We start from the raw sequence: 24686 nt of genomic DNA on the forward strand, positions 1-24686 counted from the left end.
GAAGTTTATGCCTCCCTGGTCATAAAATATAGGTTGAAATAAAGTGCTATACAGCTTCGCCAGTGTAAACATACAAAAACTAGCGTCACGTACATGTTTAAATGCATAATTAAACATATTCCTCCTGCCGCTATTACTGTCATATCGACCAGGATGTTCAGTTCTAATCATTAAGTCCAGCGATGATTTTAGAAAACTGCCTTGACTTGTCACAATTAAAGGTATTACTTCGTCTGTAGACTTACACATGTCAAAGAAGAGATGCAGATACGCGTTATTAAAATTAAGTGAATTCTTTGTTTCGATCGATAAAATAAAAGAAATGATGCACGAAAGACTTACCTGAAACGAAATATCTATTCAACATCGATCCCGTCGTTTACAGCTTGGAATATGGCATAAATGCAACCCTATATAAACACAGCCCACTATAAGGCTTGACTATTGTCAAAACTTCCTTGTTTAGACAATAGGTTCGGTGTTTTTGAGCTCAATAGTAAACAGAGCAAGATATTTTCAATTGCATACCGTGATGCAGACTTTTCTACCTGACACAACCTAATAAAAAAAATCATTCGAAAGACAGTGTTTTGCTTACTCGATGTGTTGGCTTTAACAAAAAACTAGTTCCCTTAGCACATTTGGTTCTACAATGTAACCAGGGGGTACTATTATACGCAAATTGAAGTGTGCCTTTCCTCATTATTTAAGCTTTTTTTTTGTTTTTGTTTCGAGGTTAATATATGTTTATTTAGGTTGAAACCGTATGTGAGAGACTTAAGAGGGGATAATGCGTTTCATATTTCCTTTACCGGTATAGTATGTAAGAATACATTATGCAATAACACAGTGTTAAAATCAGATTTATATAATAAAATAAGTTTCCCATGTTGTAATATTCAGTATCAACCTGGACCTATGCCATATTAAAAAGCAAAAATTATAGATACATATACATTATTAGACACCGTTCATTGGTAATTAAATCTTCAAAAAATTACAATGCCTTCTGTTAACTTTTAGTGCATACATTACCTTTTAATTGGATGCTGGAATAAGTGCTCATATTTAGGTTTCGCACTATATTCATACATATTTATTTTTCAATATGTGGACCTCAAGATGTAATGACCATTACATAATATCTTATTTTCCCTTCAAATGAACCCTTTGGTTTAGATTTCCACTAACAGTCTATTGTTGACACGTGCAGGTATTTTATAGCAATGACTAACTGATAGTGACTAGAAACCCTTTCCATGTACTAATTACATTTGCACAAAAATATCTGTGGTTTCCACCCCCCGCCCAGATATATACATATGTGTGGGTGGGTGTTTTGTTTCGACTAGTTGGCTTCAGGCGGATTGATGATGCTTTGTATCTATTTATATCCACCTACAAATGGATGCCTCATATCACCATCTAGAATCAGGTCACAATTATTAATTCTAGTTCACTGCGAATGTAGTTCTAGTCTATTTTTAGAACATTTTTTCCTCTCTCATTTTGGTGGTGATAGAAGAGTTATATTTGTGCATTTTTGGTAGGGATTTAAAGGTTATTGTTTATTCTTGAGAATATGAGCTCAGGGTTGATGTTCCGTGTGTATTTCGGCGACAGTGCACAGTGAGTAACAAGGCCTTGGTGATGATCCGGAAGTGAAATCTGTGTTCTATTTACATGCTGCTCTGTTGACAATCGAGCCAATAAAAAGAAGCAGTTCAACCTTTGACAAGAACCTCACCGTGAAGCCATCTTTGAAGGTATTTTAGATTAACATATGATTTGTATTGATTGTCACACAGTGGAAAGGTCAGTATTCAGAAACAAATGTAGAGAACATATAGTAAAATTAATTGTGTTCTATGCCCATCTGTCCTTTTATGTAAATTGGTACAATCGTAAATTATATCCCGGATATTACATTGTTGAAAGTAAAAATTATAGGTGGTGAGTGACTAATGCGAAAAAAGAAAAAATAAATATTTCAATGTAAATGTGTTGCTTTAAAAAGGTGATGATTTTATTTGCGTGTGGTTGTCTTTTTATAGTCTTCTTGATTAAGGCTGCATGCTTTCAATGTTTAAGGCGACGTAACTTGCAAGATTCCATTTTTCCTGATTTCGTAACTTCAGTTGGGGTTGTGAGCAGTTGCAGTTAGTGTTACCCCACTGAAAGCGTGGTCAGGGGAAAATAAATGTTCTTCAACTGGACTTCTGTCCAACTTCTTTCTCATCATCCAATCAGCTATGACATCTGCGTGTATTTTATAGATAGGAATTACTAATATGTAGTCTCTGTGAGGCTCTGTTTATGCTCAAATAATCAAACTGGATGAATACATGCATCTTTCTTAGTACCATACCCTTACCACAAAAGAATGTCACGGTGACCTGCATTTCACATTTGACTGGCTTAAGTTAACTTTTGAGATTAGCTCAGAAAAAAGTAGGTTTTAGCACCCTGAATGTATACTGTTATACCTAGATTTATGAAATTGAGTCAATTAATGCATATTGATAAGTACAAACTTTTCATCATTAAAGTAGGTCACTGTGACCTCGATTTCACATTTCACAAACTTTGTTTAAATGCTGTGTTTTATATTTATTTCTCATACTTTGTATATGCAAGAATCATGAACATGCATGATTGTATGCATCTAAACTAGGAGCACACATTTATTTAAAAAATGTCACTTACATCTGTTTTTGCGCGTAGCTCATAGCCTAGTCTAATGGTTATAGCGTCCGCATCGGATGCGAGAGGTCGCGGGTGGGACATCATGCTGCAAGTCTGCTACATGATGCCTCAGTGCTAGGTATCACTATAAACACACACACACGCACACACACAAACACACACACACACACACACAGCTCATAGCTAGTTTCTTATTCATTGACGGTATGATACTGTTCTACGTGGAATCGTGAAATATGACGAGATGATGCATCTTGAGACGTACTATTCCCTCATCTCAAATGGCTTCTGTTCAGTTTGACATTTGTTTGCTGATTTTACGCATCTAGCTTTTTCCATACCCATACCAGAAAATGTTACGATCACCAATATCTCGCAGTATACTGGCTCATGTTAGATTGTTTCATATTCACTGATTCATCCCATGCTGGACTGAAATACACCCTACCCTACTCAGCAGGCCCTTTCTGACGAAGGTCCTTTCTGACCAAGGTAGATTATTCAATTATAAACTTTCCATATAACTGACTATACACTGTTTCTTGTAAGTTGTGTACTAAATTCATGGGAACGAGCAAAGGAATTAGTGGGATGAAATTTATCCTGCATTCTTTAATATGAGCCCTCACCCTCAAGATGTATTAATCAAAGTAATTATTGACGTATGATCTAAGTACTATCACTCCAGTGTTTCCGTGACATTCATTCAGTATGAGTGTGTTTTTGGATTTTTAACAATTTGTGTTTTCGAAGTGGCAGTTTATACCGATGTCTAGTACTGAGGCATCATGCCGCAGACGTGTAGCGTTATGTCCCACCCAGTCATATTATCCTAACACTAGGCCGACCAGTGCTAACACTAAACTCTTAATGCTGAACGCCAAGCGAGGCAGCTGCTAGTGCCATTTTTGTGGCTTTGGTATGACTCAGCCGGGGTTCGAAACCGCGACCTCCCGCATCTGAGGGGGACGCTTTAACCTCTTAGGCCACCGGAACGGTCTCATTCATTCAGTATTGTTTGACTTCAAGAAGTGGACACTAATAGTAGCTTTTTCAAGCAGTTTTCAATAACATTAATTGTAAGAAATGGATACGGAAAAAGCGTTAATCTATTTATTATCAGATCTTTACAAACCACTCTTGAAATGAGAAGTTAAACCAACCAATAAAAAGAAATGGAATGAAACTTTAAATTATTTTTATGGTTGTGTCGTCTAACATATACACCAAAGTTTTTTTAAAAAAAAACAAGAAATTCAAAATTGCACTGGTTTCAAGTTCGTGTTACTCACCGAATTTTACCAATGAATAGATTTTTCTATAAAATACAATTGCCTGATACCGATAATTGTACTTTTTGTTAAAATTTATCGGAAACAATACTGCACATGTTTTGGGAATGTGATTTGATAAACAGGATGTTTAATGATGTGTCCCTCTGAATTCGGAATAATAGATATTGTACCGAGTGTAAGGACTATAATATTGGGAGATGCAAGTGTAAGGACTATAATATTGGGAGATGCAAGTGTAAAGACCATAATATTGGGAGATACAAGTGTAAAGACTATAATATTGGGAGATGCAAGTGTAAGGACTATAATATTGGGAGATGCAAGTGTAAGGACTATAATATTGAGAGATGCAAGTGTAAGGACTATAATATTGAGAGATGCAAGTGTAAAGACTATAATATTGGGAGATGCAAGTGTAAGGACTTTAATATTGAGAGATGCAAGTGTAAGGACTATAATATTGAGAGATGCAAGTGTAAAGACTATAATATTGGGAGATGCAAGTGTAAGGACTATAATATTGGGAGATGCAAGTGTAAAGACTATACTATTGGGAGATGCAAGTGTAACGACTATAATATTAGAAGATACAAGTGTAAAGACTATAATACTAGGAGATGCAAGTGTAAGGACTATAATATTGGGAGACACAAGTGAACATACAATATGGATAAGCAACCATTGTTTTGTTGCTGTCTTCATGGCAAATATTACATCTATATATGAAAAATGAAAAAGGTTGTGCCTGCATTAGAGGGGATGAAAGTTTTTTTTTTCTTAAGGACCAATATAATTTGGAAAAACATTACAGTTAGATCTTAATGGAAATACAAACATTTACGTTGATATAGGGAACAGTGAGAGTCATGATCAAACTGGTAATTAAGAAAAAGAAATGCTATAATTCAAATGAACATTTTAAAAGATGTTGTACTTTATAGTAGACCTATATAGTGTGTTTGCTGTTGTTGTTGTTCTAGGGTTTAACGCCATTTTTGAGCACATGATAGGCTATACATGGCGGCCAGTATAACTGGTGGAGGAAGAACGCTGGAAAATCCAGGAAAGAACCACCGACCCACGAGAAGCTACTGGCAGGCTTTCCCACGTACCCACGCTAGCCGAGCCTTGGACTCAAACCCACGCAGACAGAGGTGAGATGGCAGTGATCCGGAACGGTGAGCGCTTTAGACCACTCGGCCACTCGGGACCCCTAGTGTATTTGTAATGCATAATGTCCCTTCATGCCTGATGAACTGATATGATCTGAAAATTCTATCCCTTTCTTTCTCTCTGTTTTTTATCTTTTTTTCTCCATCTTACATTGACGAAAAACCACTTTTTATAGTTATTGTACCAGTACGTATTATATGTACCATCTATCTTTGTTATCGTTCGTCAATAAAAATGGGGAAAAAAATAATTGTCTTTATACATTAAAAAAATGTAGAAATAAAGATAGCATGCTGCAAAGTTCAAATTAGTTGTTTTTAACCTCCAGTTCTTGTGCACATCGTAAAAAGCTCTAACATTTTGAGTAATCATGCCGTTCAAAATTGTTCTGGCGGGATATCTTCATCTACATGAGCAAGCGTACCTTTGTACCAAAGACTAAAATAGGTCTCAAGATCAGTTCCTATTGTAGGCAAGCCAACAGTGTAAATTAGAATTTCCTTGTACTTAACAATGCTATTAACTGCAAGGCAACGCCCAAGACTTATAGTCAAGCAGTCACTTATCAAGATAGTATTCGAACATATCAAAATTCAGATTTGGAAGGGTATATGACTATGCTAGGCCTGACAGTGTCCAGGACGCAGGTCAGACACTGGTCAAACACAATTCTCTAGGGCTCGGGATTCAGATAAAAATGTTTGGTTAAGGTTCGTCTAGTATTCTTTAAAAAATCACGAATTGAAAGGGTGAAAAGTTAAAAAGCGGCTATAAGTGCATGGTAATACCAACTTAAAACCATAAGAATTATTTTGATCTTGTTCATAATGGTGATGATGGTTTCATTGGAGTATCTAGAATACAATACAAAATATTTTTATAGGTAACATTGACCCATCAGTAGATGATTTTCGGATCTGTGGAAATTCGAGGAAAAGATCCCGAAGCAATTCATTGTTGGTGATGGTTACTAAATAAGCAATGGAATAATAGTGGTCATTACCAGGAAGAATCAGCTGAGTACGAAATCAAGTTATCCAGATACATATATTTAAAATTTTAAAGATTCTTCGTGTTAATGAATACAAACTAAACTAGGAACGACTTACCTTGAACGAACTATCTACTATCCGTCGTTTCAGCTTGAAACGTGGCGTAAGCGGGACCCAATTTTAACACAGAGACCCACTATAAGGCTTGACTATTATTAAAACTTCCTTGTTTAGACAACAGGATCGGTGTCTTTGAGTTCAATAGAAAACAGAACAAGATATTATCAGTATTATGCCATGATGTCGACTTTTCTGCATGACAAAACCTTTTATACAATCATTCAAAAGACAGCTTTTTGCTTATTCGATATGCTGGCGTTCTGTTTTTATTTATTTATATTTTTTTAAAATTATTTTTCTTTACATAATTTTGTTCCCTTGGCACAATCGGTACCACAGAGTAATCATGGGGTAATGGTATGTACAAACTAATGTGTGCCTTTTTCCCTTATGTAAATGTTTTTTTTTTTTCTTCTCGAGAAATTTACGTGTTTATTCAAGTTAAAACCGTTGGCGTGAGACGTTGGAGGAATGAGTTAACTTCACATTACCTTTACCTGTACATTATCTAAACATGCATTATGAAATAACAGTGCTAAAATTAAAATTATATATTAAAACCATTATGTAATATCCAGTATCTAACTTATCTTCAGCAATATTAAAACATATATATATATATATATATATATATATATATATATATATATATATATATATATATATATATATATATATTATTTACACCAACCTTTCTTAATTAACTCATTTTTCATATAATATACACTGCTGGAATGAATGCTCATATTCATGCATTGCAAAGTATTATACATATTTATGTGATGATATGTTCACTGGTATGCCCGCAGGCTGTAACAAATAATCACTAACGATACTTCTTTTCCATTTAAATTAACCTTTTTGTTTCAGATTTCCACTAACTTTTTCCTATTGACATATGCGGGTAGTATATAGAAATGACCAAGTTATTGAGGCTATACATACTTCTTCACGCTGATGACAGTGCAAATATATCCGCGGTTTTTACGCCCACTCTCACACACAAACATACACACACACACACACACCATCTCTCTCTCTCTCTCTCTCTCTCTGTGGCCGGTATTCGTGTGATCGGTTAGCTTATTTCGAAGCTACTAATCTTAGGAATCATATCAAAATTTAAATAATTATCAATATAAATAAATAAAGAGAAAATAAAATTCAGCGCCTTGTGTAAGTTTACTCCAAAGCAAGTTCGCCCTACAATAATTGAAACTACGCACAACAAGGTCCAAAATGTACACGGTTGTAAGCTAAAAGAAATATGTACATGATGATGACGATACTGTCTTCCTTTTCTGCGACATCAACTCTGGAATTTAGAAAATGGTTTTAGATGAACTCTTCGAAGTAGAGGTATTGTACTCCTTTTTCCCGGGCGTCGGCAAAGATGTACACCCTCAATGAATGTCACTCATTCTTTCTTCCTAGATCCTAGGCATTAATTTGGATTGGTTTTCTTAGCACCTACCCCAGTTTAGGGGGCTCCGGTGTACACACATCTTAATTATTGTATTTTCTTTGTTAACTTTTTGCGTCTAGCTCAGGTATTTATACTTTTATATCTGAAATCATGGAACTTGGTAAGGAGTTCAATCTAAATGGATACCATACCTTCATCACGTGTAGGTAACTGATATATTTCACGCTTAACTGACTTCTATTAAATGTTTAACGTTACGTTAATTCTTAGGCTTTGTTCATGATAGAATCATACAACTAGGTTTGTATAAACAGCACCATTGCCACAAGAGAATGTCACTGTAACCTACATTTCACATTTTACTGGATTAGGTTAAGTTTTTTTTATTTAGCTAAGAACCAAATAAAATGTTAAAACACTGTAGATATTTACTTAGATTCACGAATTTGATGAAGAGATACATCTTGATGAGTTAGTTATACACCCTCATTACAGAAGACTTCACTATAATTAGTATTTCAGTTTCACAGACTTTGTCAAACTTTTGCGTAAAATCATGTCAGGTTCTGTTTATACAAAAATCATCAAACTGGATGATTGCATGCATCTTTCTTTGTACCATATTCTTACCGCAAAAGAATGTCACGGTGACCTACATTTCACATTCGACTGGCTTACGTTATGTTTTGAGTTTATCTCAGAACGAAATAGTCTTGAGCACCTTTTATGTATACTGCTATACCTAGATGTATGAAATGTAGTCGATTAAAGCATCTTAATGAATATATTTTCATCACGAAACGTAGATCACTGTGACTGCAATATCGCGCTTCACTAACTTTGATTAACTGTTGTTTTAAATCTATTTCTCAATCTCTGTTTATGCTAGAATCATCAACCTGGATGACTATATGCATCAGAACTAGGATCACACCTTGTCACTGGCGTCTGATGTTGAGTGTGGCTTATGACCACATTGGTCGTTCATCTATGGTATGATACTGCTACACCTGGAATCATGACATATCACAACATGACATATGACAATCATGACATGTGACAACATGATTCATCGTGATAAGTACTATAACCTCATCTTAAATGTAAGTCATATTAACCCATAGTTCACATTGCACTGGCTTCGGTTTTAGTTTCATATTTTTAAAATTGATTTTACGCATCTCTCCTTGACCTACAACCATACCAGAGAATGTTTGATCACCTATAGTTTGCAATATTCTGCCTTATGTTAGATTGTTGCATATTCACTGATTCATGCATACTAGACAGAAATACACACTGCCTATTCAGAAGGCCCTTTCCGACCATGACAGTTTATTAAGTTATAATCTTTCCATGTTAATGACTGTGCATCGTTTATTGCAATTTAGGTACTATACATAGGAATGAGCCAAGGAATTTGCGGAGTGGAATGCATCTTGCATGCTTAAAATGTGAGGCCTCACCCGTATCGCTAAATCAAGGTAATTACTGATGTATGAACTATGTACTGCCACTTCAATGTTTGTCAAAGCCTGTGACATTTATTCAGTAATATCTAGCTTCAAGAGGTTGTTGTTGTACGGTTTAACGCCATTTTTCAGCACAAGATAGGCTATACATGGTGGCCAGTATAAATGGTGGAGGAAGAACCCGAAAAAAACGCGGAAAGAACCACCGACCCACGAGAAGCTACTGGCAAGCTTTCTTACATAACCACATTAGCCGAATCCGAGACTCGAACACACGCAGAGGTGAGATAGCAGTGATCCGTAACGGTGAGCGCTTTAGATAACTCGGCCACTCGGGGCCCCAGTTTCAAGAGGTGGACACTGAGAGCAGATTTTTGAAGCAGTTTTCAAGAACATTCATTGTAAGAAATGGATAAGGAAATATCATTAATATATTGATCATCAATTATTAATTCAACTTTAATGTGATAGAAAAGAATGTCCTTTATTATTCTGTTTTTATCCTGTCACAGTAAGCCGGTAGAAAGCTGGATGGGTGGGTGGATGGGTAGGTAAGTACGTGGTTTAACAAAAAGTCAGCACACTTGACCATTTAGTGCCAATTAAAAAGTCAACTTTTATAACTTTAACATGACTGAAAGTTCAAGTGTACGGATACAAGACTGCATAAAAATCTTTAGTTGGAAAAGTGCTATGATAATTTTTAATCTGAGCTTATTTGCTGCATGATACTATTTGCAGTGAACACTAGAGACTATTTAGTTAGAGGCGAGAAGAACTCTGTAATCATTGCTTCCAAATTTGTGTCTATTTTATTCTCTAAATGCTCACAACTTTATATTAAAACTGTACCGCTAGTGGTCAGAGCGTCCGCCTCGGATGCGGGGGGTCGCGGGTTCCAACACCGGCTGAGTCATACCAAAGACTTATTAAAAAATGGTACTAATAGCTGTTTCGCTAGGCGTTCAGCATTATAAGGTTAGTGTTGGGACTGGTCGGCCTGGATTTAAGAAGCTAATGCTTGCTGGTAGACTGATTGTAGATGCAAACTTAATAGATTTAAAAAGCTAATGCTTGCTGGTAGTATAGTTCTGTCAGTAACATAGGAAGTCGCTTGAAACTGAACATCCTCCCTCAAGTCATGTCAAGTTGCCAATATTGAGATTAAACATTTTTATCTATGCATTTGGCTGAATGTGCACGCTGTCACATTTTATGTACTTCTGTCGTTGATCGTTTCATACCTTCTTGCACTTTTCTTACAGCAGATTGTGATAGGATATGTGCCATATTACTGATAAAATCATTGTTATTCTTTGCATGCATTTAGATTTATTGTTCTATTTTGATTCTGTTCGTACTCTTTTGGAATAATATGATGTGGTTTACTGGTTCGTATTAGTAATGATATAATTATGTGTTTCCATCTTCTGTGTATCACATGTCTTGCTTGTATGTGAAAGGGTACATAAGAAATCTCTTAATGTGTGCCTTGCTGATGTCTAATGTGTTTAGGTACTCCTCTGTGCCATGCTGATGTCTAATGCGCTGTGATACTCATCTGTGCCATGTTGGTGTATAATGTATTTTGATACTCCTCTGTGTCATGCTGATGTCTAATGCGCTGCGATACTCCTCTGTGCAATGTTAATGTCTAATGTGTTGTGATACTCCTCTGTGTCATGCTGATGTCTGATGAGTTTTGATATTCATCTGTACCATGCTGATGTCTAACGTGTTGTGATACTCCTCTGTGTCATGCTGATGTCTGATGAGTGTTGATACTCCTCTGTGTCATGCTGATGTCTGATGAATTTTGATATTACTCTGTACCATGCTGACGTATAATGTGTTTTGATACTCCTCTGTGCCATGCTGATGTATGATGTGTTTTGATACTCCTCTGTACCATGCTGACGTCTAATGTGTTTTGATACTCATCTGTGCCATGCTGATGTCTAATGAGTTTTGATATTCATCTGTGCCATGCTGATGTCCAATGTGTTTTGATTCTCCTCGGTGCCATGCTGATGTCTGATGTGGTTTGTATCTCATCTGTGCCATGCTGTGTTTTGATACTCCTCTTTGCCATGTTGATGTCTGATGTGATTTGATACTCATCTGTGCCATGCTGATGTCTGATGAGTTTTGATACTCCTCTGTACCATGCTGATGTCTAATGTGTGTTGATACTCATCTGTACCATGTTGATGTCTGATGTGTTTCGATACTCCTCTGTATCCTGCTGATGTCTAATGCGCTGTGATACTCCTTTGTGCCATGTTGATGTCTAACGTGTTTTGATACTCATCTATGCCATGCTGATGTCTAATGTGTCTTGATACTCATCTGTACCATCTTGATGTCTACATTTGTTTTGATACTCATCTGTGCGATGCTGATGCATGATGTGTTTTTATACTCTCTGGTATTTATTTAAAATTCTTACTCTGAACATACTGGCATAAGCTATTATTTTTTTTATCCTATAGCTCATTTTACACTTTCAAGTTGAAGAATAATGGCTATTCATATTTAGATAAAGGTGTAAACGCTTACTTCCGTTTTGGATGTGCAGCGTTCAATCATATTTGTTAACAACATTAATTTGCGCTTGATATTTGATATCTTTTTTTTCTTTCTCAGGATACATTTAAGCTATCGACTGTTCATTCTTTTGTATTTGTATTACTGACTTTATTCTTCGCAAAACGGAGGAAATAAAGGTATAATTGTCTCGCTCCCTGTATAACTATTGCACCTGGATAAATGTCCTTGGGTGGTAAAATGGATACGACAAAAATAAGACGCACTTTGTCAATTATAGTTTAGTTACCAGCCTAAGAAGAACACTTCTTAGTTGGAGTTTAATATGTACTGTACATCCGTTTAATGAAGTGCACGGAAGTAACCTTTAAAGTAATATTAGAATCGAACAATAGAGCACAACTGGAATGGCTGATTAACTGATAGATCGATAGATATTTACTTTGATTAACTGATAGATCGATAGATATTTACTTTGTGATTCGATAAGTTTTCAGAATATTCAAGTTTCTACATGTCTAATACTTTAGGAACCTCAAACATTTATGCAAATAATTAAAGCATTCTTATGGCACTAGAGCACAATTGAAGAGCATGATTTTTGTGTACCACTATAACTACTTTATTGATGGGAAATTAATGTATGGTGACTATGTCAGGATAGAGTGGAATGTGCATATTCAAAAACTGAATGTTTTCAGCATTTAAATTTTTCCTAGATTTGAACAAGATGCCAGTCGTAAAATTCTAAGCATTTATCCTGCACTGCTTGTTTGGTAAACTAATACCTTTGTGTGCAACATAACATGCTATTAAATTCATTTCAACATCTGTAAAATATAGTTTAGTCGCTCCTATTTTCACTGTACGTTATCCTGACGCTGTAGTTTACATCATGTGTACAAACAGTGATAAAGTTCTTGAGAAGAAACGTTTGTTCAACAAAAGAAGGATGGAATAAACCCACCAAGAAAAATCTGAAAAGAAAACAAACAAAGGCGATGAGGTAATTTATATATTTAGTCCACTTCCATTTAGAATTAAGGGCTTAGACAAGTTTTTGCAACAATCAATCAAATACAATATCGATTCCGAAAATAGATAAATCAGTGACGATTTGTCGAGCTCACGGAGATCCAGATTACAAGCATGTTCAAGAGTCATTACAGAATCATTTCTGTAACTATTAGAAAAATCATCAGCAAATAACCTTGTCGAGCTTGTGAAATCTTCTGCAAAATGATATATATTTAATATTTTATATAAATTCAAATTCAACGGAGGCCAAAAAGGAGCCTTGATTTTAATCCAATAGTGTTTATGAAATGAGACCATTATGACAACTCTATAAAATGCTTTTAAAATACAAAATATCAAAAACATCGAAATATGTCATACCTTTGTTATCAAAAGCTATATAAATATGGTGGTACTATTCAATTATTTGATGAATAGTCAGATATCGTGGGATAAAGCAAAGCTTATATTTGTACATATGATGGTTTGATTTAAAATTATACATATTCTTGAATACAGTTCTTGTTTTAGAAAAACTAAAGTTAAGTTTGGCACCTTAACGCGTTATTCTTTGTATTTCTACAGGAGATAAAGATAAAAACTATTTAAAGAATAGGAGACCAATATCTCTCCTTAGTACGCATCTAAAGTGTCATCAGCACGTATTGTTAATATGATTTTAAAATATTACCAGACTTAATTAATGATCATCAAACTGGATTTATGGCTGGTAGATCTTTTTGTGAAAATACAAGAGCAGTTTACAATGCAGTGTTTTACACTGAAAAGCATAACATAACAGGTATGCTACTGCAAATTGATTTCGAAAAACTTTCGATTCTTTGGAATGAGAATTTGTATTCAAAGTACTATTCTTTTTCAACTTCAGTATTGGGTTCAAACACTTTATCGCAATATAAAACCGCGTGTAACTGTTGATGGACATTTTTTTGGGAATAGATCTAAACAAGCACTTCTAAATGCTATGTACACGTTCAAAGTTTATGCAAAGACCTCCGGCCTTAATGTAAACATAGAGAAAACCAGAATAATATGGATAGGAAGCATGAAAAACATCAACAGCCGTTTGTGTGTAGAGTTTGTGTGTAGAGTGTAATTTATGCTGGATAGATGATATTGCACAATATTAAGCATTATCTTCTCTACAGATTTAAATTACATGATGAATCTTGATTATGATAGTAAATTAAATTACATCAAAATACTACTGACTCATTCATTGAAGAGAAGTCTTATTACCTACGGGAAAATCGTTATGATAAAATCACTTTACATAAATTAAATAAGAGTGGTTCATGAAAAAAATATTAAATAGTTTAATCTACAAGTTCATGTGGAAATGATCAGTGGACAAGGTGAAAGGAAAAGTAATAAATAAACGTAATGAGGAAGGGACATGCAATGACTGATTTTAAAAATTTCATTTTTATCTCTCATAATATCAAGGGCCAGAAGAATGCTTACCAAAATTACACAATGGAGCAAACTAAATTTTCACTGTTTTAAATTTTTGGAGGAATTTAACAAGGATGGCATCAATTACTGTATATAGAAAGGAACATAGAATATGGCGATAACATATTTTGCAAGGATGTTTTTATTTCTTATAACATATACTCCAAAATGTAATTCCAATTAGCAGTATACGATGCAGTTTATTCCAAGGACTTTTTCAGATTTCCTCCCTGAGACCTTGATGTATAATGAAAAATATGGTTTGAAAAAAGTATACTATTTATAAACGGTATTGTCCGGAGAAATGGACACTTCCTTTCATGACAAAAAGTCAGTGAAATATATAATGTCGGAACTAACTTTCTACCATATGTAGGGGTCCTTAATTCCGTGGAATCTTATGTGAAAAGATAATCTATTGAATCTCACCCAACCATTTTGGAACAACGGGATAGAAAAAAAAAGACCATACTTCATGAAACTAAAGAAAGGCTGCAGAAATGTTTAGTATCTTGGTGAAAGACTCAGAAATATTAAAAACTAAAGCACTAATTAAATGGAAAATGTACTTAGTCTACCAAGCCAGATGGATTCGACAAGGCATTTGTCCTTAACATACAAAATTACAAAAGATTCTAATATAATTTAGCTTCAGTATAAATCGAATATATAAGTAGAAGAAGAGGTAGGTAGATAATTAGAAAGGCGGTTTTGAAGAAATATCAAAGGACATCAATAAAGCAACCAACTAGTATAATTATCTCTGAATAAGTCTATTTCAGATTCTTATCAACAGATATAGCAAAATAACGACTCTTCAATGTATGCTTGGAAAGCTTTTGCTCAGCAAGGCGACATGAAGCGCTCTCTGTAAAAAAAATAAGAAAATAAATTGTACTAAATTCCAGTAAAAGACAGTTCTGCTTATAAGTGTTTTTGTCTCGAACACACATTATGTAACATGACGTTTACGATACGGTGCTCTTAAGTCAAAGGAATCGAACATACATTATGTAACATGACGTTTACGATACGGTGCTCTTAAGTCAATGGAATCGAACATACATTATGTAACATGACGTTTACGATACGGTGCTCTTAAGTCAATGGAATCGAACATACATTATGTAACATAACCTTTACAATACGGTGCTCTTAAGTCAATGGAATCGAACATACATTATGTAACATGACGTTTACGATACGGTGCTCTTAAGTCAATGGAATCGAACATTAAACATAACGCAAAGGGGCAGTTATATGACTGCTTCCAAAACCAACATAAATACACTAAACTAAAAAGAGAAGAATTATTTTTCATAATTTGTGAAACTATAGAAGCCATCCTTTAAAATTCAAGCAAAAGATGTTAGCACCTAGTGAAAAAGTGATGAAGAATGTTTCGTTACTCCTTTTTGCAGCACTTTAAATATTCTAAATTTGAAAGGTACTTTGATTCTGTCGACAGAATAAGAAGAAGCATCATACCTATGATATATGAAAATAAGGTAAATAGATAGCTTTTACCCCCATCCCCATCTGTCCGACAACAAGCTGGTGTCCGCTCTTTCTTATTTACGCTGTCTGAAATGCTGTTATACAATGAGAGAGAGAGAGAGAGAGAGAGAGAGCATACAGTATAAATATACACTGCAAATACATCCTGAGTTTATCAAATATTAAATTAAATTCCTAACCTTTTAGGATTCAATAATGACTTCAGTCAACTAAATTGCAGTAATTTGTACAACAAGTAATAAAAAAGGTTCATTTTGTTGTAATGGAGATTCACATATAGTAATCGTTTCTCTCAAAAAATATGGCCCGAAATATTAATTTTTCTTTTCTAACAGTGCTTCATTTACAAATAAAAATATAAATATGACGACTTCAAGGTAGAAGGAGCCATACACGAGTTCAATAAGCAGAACGGGAGAAATACACACACATGGAAAGAGACATAGAGATTGAGAAATATAGAAATGTAAGGTAAATCGTTCCATCAATGGGTGGATATGTCTTTCAAAAGATTACTTTTGGTACGTCAGTAGAAGATTATAAAGAACATCTGTTATATGGAAGAAAAAATTATTCATTTAAATTCCAGTTTCGAAATACTGAAATAATATTTCGTTTAAACGAAGAAAACATTCAAAATAAGGAAATTATATTTTGTTTTATCGAAAAATTATTTGCTTTAAAATAAATATTTCGAAATGACGAATAATATTTCGTTAAATTAAAATATGTTTAGTTATAACGAAACAAATACGTGCATGCATGGTCTCCGTATTTATCTGTAATTGAGTGGAAGCAAAATACAAAAATAAGGTATTTCAATGTTCTTCATGGAACGATTGAAGGAATAATGATTAAAAATAGGACATTCATTGATAATACTTCAGTTGTCATTGAGTTAGCATTTGGTACGCATCACTTACCAGGGAAATTAAAGGTCTACTATAATATAATACACGCTATATATCAGAGTGTTCATTTTTGGCTAAATAACTCAGAATTGTGCATTAAAAATGCATATTTCAATTCACAGAGACAAATATGAAGATAATTTCTGCATTTATCGATGTTTTACGAAAAACGCCCCGGAAATATTTGTATACTTCCAGTGATAATAGGATTTCCGGAATTTACGTACTGTCTGGAAGTCCCTCAAGTTTAGCGTATATGGTGATGATGGCTGAATCTAGTGATGATTCTAGAAAATTTACGGCAAATTTGTCATGCTCATTTTTGTCGTGTGAGGAAGGTGAACTCCTAGAAGATGGCGAACTTAATGAATCTTAAGAAGATTCTGCTTGTTGAGGTCAGACAGTACCAATTTCAGCCCGAACGAGACAAGAACGTGGACGATGACGAAGTCTCTAAAGAGAACATAGGGCATACTGAGGCTGAGCAGCGCTGGGGTTTTTCATTTCATATTAATTTTTGTTAACGTCAGAAGTAACCATACGACTCTACATTGAAGCTTAAAGGAAGCTGGGGGATGGGAGCCACACAGAACCTTAAAGCTATTAAAATTAATTAGTAATCGCATAACAATTTATCGTGTCTCCTTTTGGGGTCACTGGGCTATAGCCACACAATTCTCATTCGGAGGATTAAAAGTACTGCGTCAGCATTAACTGTAAAAGTATCCACAAGCTTTCTTCCATTTCTTCCATGGAAGAGGCGAATGGGCTAGGCGATTTAAATGAGTCATCACATTCCAGTATATTAGGGGGTCGGACATTAATGCCTGGTACACAATCATTTTGAAGTAATGTCTTATCACGCCTACAAATACCCATTACTATCAGCTGACAAGAAGAAATATTGAAAAAGACGAAAGAAAGAAAAAGGATATGAAGGAAAATATTAAAAAAAATACAGATGTGAAAAGATAAAAGGTCGCACGAACAAGACATGTAGTGACAATATTAGTTAGTAATAAGAATAGTTCCAACTTCTTTGGTACCTTTAAATATTTCTTGGTTCTAAATTTTGCCTCATTAAATCCCGAGGGTACTTTTATGTTCACCTCTCTGGAACAAAATACCTCTTTCCTAAATGCGCAAAACATTCTGTATAATTTGTTAAAATTCTCTTGTATTCCTTTTCTCCATATAATTGCGGTCATTTAATCGACAGATGTAAGCAACTATTGTATATTGTACATATAAAATTAACGAACAAACCATTGCGAGATAATAAAACTTGATTCGAGATTCGCCGAGCAGGATGACATAGCAATGGTGGGCTGGTACATTGACTTTGCAGTTCCATCAAATAATACATTTGTTCTATTCCCCCCCCCCACCAAAGACTAGTTTCAATAAATAAATAAATAAATATATATTAAATATATATATATATATATATATATATATATATATATATATATATATATATATATATATATATATATATATATATATATATATCCTTCGCATCTTCATATTTTTATGCCGTTCACGGTTCCAACCTGTCATTATCACTTTGTCACTGTTAAACTGCAAGCAGTGGGACATGGTAAAATGCTTAAAAACCAACTTCATGTACATCCTTCCTGCGTCTCTTTGAAAACTGTCATATTAAAGTTGTGATAAAAAAATATGGGCTAAGCAAGATGTAAATACGAAAAAATTTATGACACCGGGCTAAAGATATTTTTACGAGACATGACTACTTGGAAAGTGTTCACTGGAATAATAAGAGTGATCGAATGTAATGCACGTATCGTTCAGATTTGGAAAAGCGAAATGAAGATTGTATGATCAGGAACAGCATAGACTGGGTGCATTTTGATTGAGAAACGATGCAAACTACCCGATATGAGATGATATATTTATTTATAAATATATACGGTAATGAATTCGGTCCTACTCTAAATCTTTAATTCTGACATCTTAGCTTAACACACACACATTTTGATCGAATGATTAATATAGATTAAACAAATACTCACTTCAAGTAACCAAAAACTTCAAATTCAAATCAATGAAGCGTTTATGGGTGTTTTTCCGCACGCTACCCAGTTAATTATGCACTTTAACATGTGCGTGTAGCAAACTAGGATTGTAATATTCTTTTAACATAATAAATAGGTTATCATAGGCGTCCGCGTGGGGGATCAATAAGGGATATAGTTGCATGATTGAAACTACTTATATGATCACTTAATGATATCTCTCTCTCTCTCTCTCTCTCTCTCTCTCTATATATATATATATATATATATATATATATATATATATATATATATCATTGTGTGATCATATAAGTAGTTTTAATCATGCAATTATGGGTCTTCCTTACTCGCTTATGATACGCTTATCGAGGATATTGTGACGTTCACAAACATATGAAAAGAATACATAACAATGTACCGTCCGACAACGGGTGTAAAATATACATATTTAAAAGACATTAAATGCAGGATAATGTTATACCTTGTAATAGCGTCAAAGAATGGCGCACATAATGTCACGTGTCGGCGAGCATAATAACTTCGTGTCTTCCTCGCACTGTCCTTTTGGATACGATATAATAAACAATGTAGTGCCTTTGTTTAGGGGAGATATTAAGATATGTTCGTCCAAGACAGTTAAATCATGTCATGGGATTTGTCTTCGGTAAGCATACCTTCGTATCTCCTCCTATTAAGGACGACACATACACAACATAAATGTGACGTCATTCTTTTATTTCCAGTGTTATTCACGTTTGGATTAATCAATGGGTCGGTAACACTAAAATATTATTAGCATTTTTTTCAATTAGGGCTATCGGAGAATTTTATACAAAATTTAATACATCATCTTAAGAATATAAGTCAATAAAAATTCTTATCAAAACTTTACATTGACAGTATTTATTCTTTGAAAATAGAAATGACAGTGCTCTATTTATAATATCCTCTCAAAGACTCAATATGGAGGCTGGTCGATGGGTGAGACAATATGTAAATAAAGCAATTCATGTTAGACTTTGTTCAGTTTGTAACTTTCCTGAAGATGAGTATCATTTTTGTACTTGACTGTACAGTATACACTGATCAAAGATTCAAATATAGAGATGAATTTAGATAAGAAAGACAAAATATATTTGAATTTATAGAACTTATGAATAATCAGAATAGTAAATTTATATTTATAAGACCTGTAATCATAAAAATATTGTCGTATCCGGATATTTTGTAAACATTTTGACTGACCATTGCTTAAAAATGAATTCAAATTGCATAACATCTGATTTTATTTTCAAAATATCACAAATAACAATGAAGCTATACCTATTTTTCACTATGGAGATATTTTGTGAATTAATCTGTTTATATCACTTGCATTTATCCGCATCAGCATGCACCTGAAACAGGCAATATTAGATCCAAAAACATTGTTGTATGAAATTTGTCTGACCTAGTGGAAACTTGAATAAAATCGTAAACATTTGTTGATGTAAACTATTATAGCAATCCGATTATAGAAAGATAACATCTAAGTATAACATACCTCTAGAGATGATAGATCCGTTTAATCTCGATTAGTTTATCGTGAAGGCGACAACATCCTGACAAAGCTTGTATGCAGTGTAACTCAACAGTGAAATATCACTCTGTGTAGCGGTATGTGGCAGAAAACTAAAGACAGGAAACAAGTTGTGAGTATCAGATGAGTTGCCGTTCCTGATATCTAAACGAGGCTATCTCCTTGTTGAATGTTTTTATATTGATTTGGAAGTGGAGATCGGCGTTGGAAAGTCTGCATAATATTATGATATCATGTAATGTGTATGTGATTTTGATTTTTACGTACCTTTAACATTTATTTCAGTTATATCGCTACGATGTCCGCAGTGTGGCAGTTTATAGTGATGTCTAGCACTGGGGCATCATGCCGCAGACATCTAGCATCATGTTCCACCGAGTCACATTATCCTGAAACCAGGCCGACCAGTCCTAACACTTACCAGTTAATGCTGAGCGCCTAGCGAGGCAGCTATAAGGACCATTTTTATAAATCTTTAACATGACTCTGCCGCGGTTCGAACCCACGACCTGCCGCATCTGAGGCGGATACTCTAACCACTAGGCCACCGGAGCAGTGCTTATAGTGTTGATGAAGAAAAGGAGCATTCAGAATAATAATAGTAATTAATAGACATAATAATAATAATAATAATAATAATAATAATAATAATAATAATAATAAATCTCACTATACTGTAATCGTAGGTCTGAACAATGAGAAAAAAAGAAGAAGAAAAAAAATACACCAAACTAGAAACCCGCTATTTGAATTGCACAACTCCCGGCCTGCGAATGTGTTCTGTCCGGCCCTCGGGGCAAATTAAAACAACGCAGAAATATGGCCCGCTAACAGTAATTATATTAAAGAAATTAGTGTTTGCGGCCATCGAGTGGTCTTAGAAAATGCAATCTGGCCCTTGGCCGAAAAAGGTTTTTCACCCCTGCCTTACACAATAAAGGGATAGCGTACACATATTACAGCATGCAACATATACCTAACATAGGATAGTAGGAAGATCTCTTGGCCAAGATCACTAAATAGGGAGGACCAGGGGAAAGAACCGGTCTATGGCATGTACCTGTGGAAGGGAATGCGACCTCTACAATCTCAAACAATTTAGGACAGAGAAAGGAAATTTGGAGAACCTGAGACCAGAATCAAGTACTGACCCATCCAAATTCTAGAAAAAGAGATAAACCCAATTCAAATGCATTTAAATAAATTTTTCTATCAAAATTCTTTTTGATTTTTCGGAAAGCAGCGCCATCCTTGTCTGGACTATATTCAAAGGAGGACAAAATAGTCGAAAGTGATAAAATAATGAATCCTTGCTCCATATATCACATTTACGGAACTTTAAAAAAAAGATAATCTGAAATGGGTTTTGTCGAAATATCAAAGGACATTAATAAAGCAACCCAAAAGTACAATTATCTCTGAATTTGTTTATTTAAGACTCTTATCACCAGATATAGGAAAACAATGACTCTTGAATGTGTGCTGTGAATATATATATATATATATATATATATATATATATATATATATATATATATATATATATATATATATATATATATATATATATATATATATATATATATATATATATCACGACCTAAACAATTTTATTTCATATAAGAGTCTTATTTTAAAATAAGTACCATTTGTTTTTGAGCGTAACAGGTCATCATCATCATTGGCAGCTCAGTCTCGAGAGACCATGCGAATAGCGCCCTTTGAGTGTCGTCTGTCTCTGGGGTGTTGGCATCTTCTGCTGTGTCTGTGCAGGCCTGTGCGCAAGTGACAATCCCTATTACTGTTTGGTGCAGACATACTCGGAAGTCTTAGTTACTGGAGTTGCTGCCGCGATCTTCTTTCTCTCACGTTTTTGTGCCGCCAACTGGCCCCTCCTCGGACCTGCGACTGCTATACCCTTGCTTAACGTCAGTCTCCAGGTGTCCCAGTCCTCGGCCAGCACTTCTGACCCGTCGGGTGAAATGTCACATGCCCTCATGTCCCTCTTGCACACATCCTTGAAACGGAGTGAGATGCGGCCGGCTCCTCTGGTGCCAGTGGGCAGCTCTCCGTAACAGATGTTCTTTGGTAGCCTCTCATCCTCTATGCGGATGACATGTCCAAGCCATTGAAGGCGGCGTTGTGTGGGACGCGGTCTTGCCAGCTAATTTTCAGGATGCGTTTTAGGTACAGTATATGGAAGGAGCTGAGCTGGCGCTCTTGCCTCATGTAGGTGATCTAGGTCTCACTTCCATATAGAAGGGAGCTGAGAACACAGGCCTGGTAGATTTGGATCTTAGTGTGCTCTGTCAGCGCGTTGTTTTCCCAAATCCTCTTCGTTAGTCGTGCCATAATGGTGTTTGCCTTTCCAAGCCTACTGTCCAGCTTCATATCAGGCGAGAGAGTGTTGCTGATGGTTGAACCCAGGTAAGTAAAGTTTTTGACTGCTTCCAGAGTGACACCGTCAATTTTGATGGAAGGGGCAATGGTGGTATCTTGCACGCTGAAGTTGTTTGTTCCAGGTTGATGGTGAGCCCACACTGCATGCAGACATCAGCGAAACGTTCTTCCATTCTCTGGAAGGCGTCCTCGGTGTGGGTCACAAGAACCGCGTCATTTGCAAAAAACATCTCCCTGATGAGCACCGACCTCACTTTGGTCTTCGAGCGCAGATGTGCCAGGTTGAACAGCCTCCCGTCGGACCTGGTGTGTAGATATACGCCATCAATGGACGAGTCGAATGTGTAGGACAGGAGCATGGAGAAGAAGATCCCGAAAAGGGTTGGCTCCATAATGCAGCCCTGCTTCACGCCGCTGTTGATTGGGAAGGACGCTGAGGAGGATCCATCATACAGGACTGTTCCATTTATATCGACATGGACAGAGATTATCATGCTGCGGAGTTTTGGTGGGCAATCGATCGTACTGAGAAGTTCAAAAAGGCCCTTCCTGCTGACCAGGTCAAAGGCCTTGGGGAAGTCGATGAACATCATGTAGAGTGGCTGACCTTGCTCTCTGCTCTTGTCTTGGAGTTGTCGTAGGAAGAAGATCATGTCTGTCGTCGATCTGCCTACTCTGAAGCCGCACCGGGATTCCGGGTACACACGGTCCTCCAGCAGCTGAAGCCTGTTGAGTATGATGTGGGCATACACGTTGCCAAGATACTCAAGAGCGAGATCCCTCTGTAATTATTACAGTCAATGCGGTCTCCCTTGTTTTTGTAAAGGGTCACAATCGTGGCGTCGCGCATGTCTTGGGGGACTGCTCCTTCCTCACAGCAGAGGCGAAATATCTCATGTAGCGGCTGAAACAGTGTCGGTTTCCCACATTTGATAGCTTTGGGCGGGATGCTGTCACCACCTGGTGTTTTGTCGTTTGGGAGACGGTCGTTTGCTTTGCTGAGCTCCTCTAAGGTGAGCACTTTGTCAAGCTCCTCCATTTTGGGAAGTTTCTTTATGATGCTAAGGACCTCATCAGTGTCTGACGTTTCTCGGAAGTATAGCTCTGAGTAGTGCTCCACCCATCTGGCCATCATTTGCTCACGGTCAGTGATCTTCTCTTCCGTCAGAGATTTCAGAGGGAAGACCTCTTTCACTCTGACTTTCTTCCGTCAGAGATTTCAGAGGGAAGGCCTCTTTCACTGTAGAGCCTAGAGACTTCTTGATGCCACTGTACATATCTTGGATGTTTCCGGACTCGTCACTGCGCTAGATTCCTTCACACAGTTGTTGCCAGTACTTGTTCACGCACTGTCTATAGATGAGTTGGGTGTTGCTTCGGGCACTTCTGAGAGCAGCAAGTGTCCGTTCATTAGGGCATTTTTGTAAGCTATGAAGGCTTTTTGTTTGTCTTCGATTATTGGTTCCATCCTTGATAGTTGTGTGTTGAACCAGTCCTGACTGGGCTGTTCCTACTTGCCAAATGTGGACATGGCTATGCTGTTAATGGCACCCTTCATGGCATTCCACTTGGCTGTGACATCGTGCCCTGGCAGGTCCTGGATTGCCTGGTCCAGGGCAAACGCATACTCCTCCACCTTGGAGGGGACCAACATCTGCGCAGTTTTTATGCGAGGTGGTCCTTTTGGTTCTGAGCGGTGTAGTGTGTGTGGCTGTATGCGCACCTGTTGCTCAAGAGGGCGTGTTCGGAGTCTCAGTCTGCACTGTAGTTGGTTCTGGTGGAGATGATGCTGTTAAGGGCATAGCGCCTGGTGATAACCAAGTCGAGCTGGTGCCAGCGATGAGACCTGGGGTGTTTCCATGACACTTGGGCGTAACAGGTAAGACTGACAGAATATTGAAAAGCAACAGTTCATGTAAAAGGTTCAGATAAGAACTTTAACGTTTTTGGGGACGTCAGTAGTCATTTGGACAGAACTGTTAGAAAAACTGTTTTCAGTGACCTGTTTTCTTGAA

General features: G+C 36.1%; 1 protein-coding gene across 2 annotated transcripts in view; it reads right to left on the minus strand.

Moving 5' to 3' along the window:
- The window catches only part of LOC149805910 (protocadherin Fat 4-like), a 274413-nt gene extending 267980 nt beyond the window's left edge, over positions 1–6433 (minus strand). The window contains exon 1 of one of the 2 annotated variants that reach the window (XM_089950674.1): positions 6284–6433. The gene's annotated coding sequence lies outside the window, so the exon portion shown is untranslated. Of the gene's footprint in view, positions 1–342; positions 465–6283 lie in introns of those variants that run through there. The other variant, XM_089950675.1, reaches the window with a different exon arrangement.
- Between the last annotated feature and the right edge of the window lie 18253 nt (positions 6434–24686).

This window comes from Sinohyriopsis cumingii, chromosome 2 (genome assembly GCF_028554795.1).
Source record: "Sinohyriopsis cumingii isolate HCF-2022 chromosome 2, ASM2855479v2, whole genome shotgun sequence".
In the NCBI taxonomy this organism is placed as follows: Eukaryota; Metazoa; Mollusca; class Bivalvia; order Unionida; family Unionidae; genus Sinohyriopsis; species Sinohyriopsis cumingii.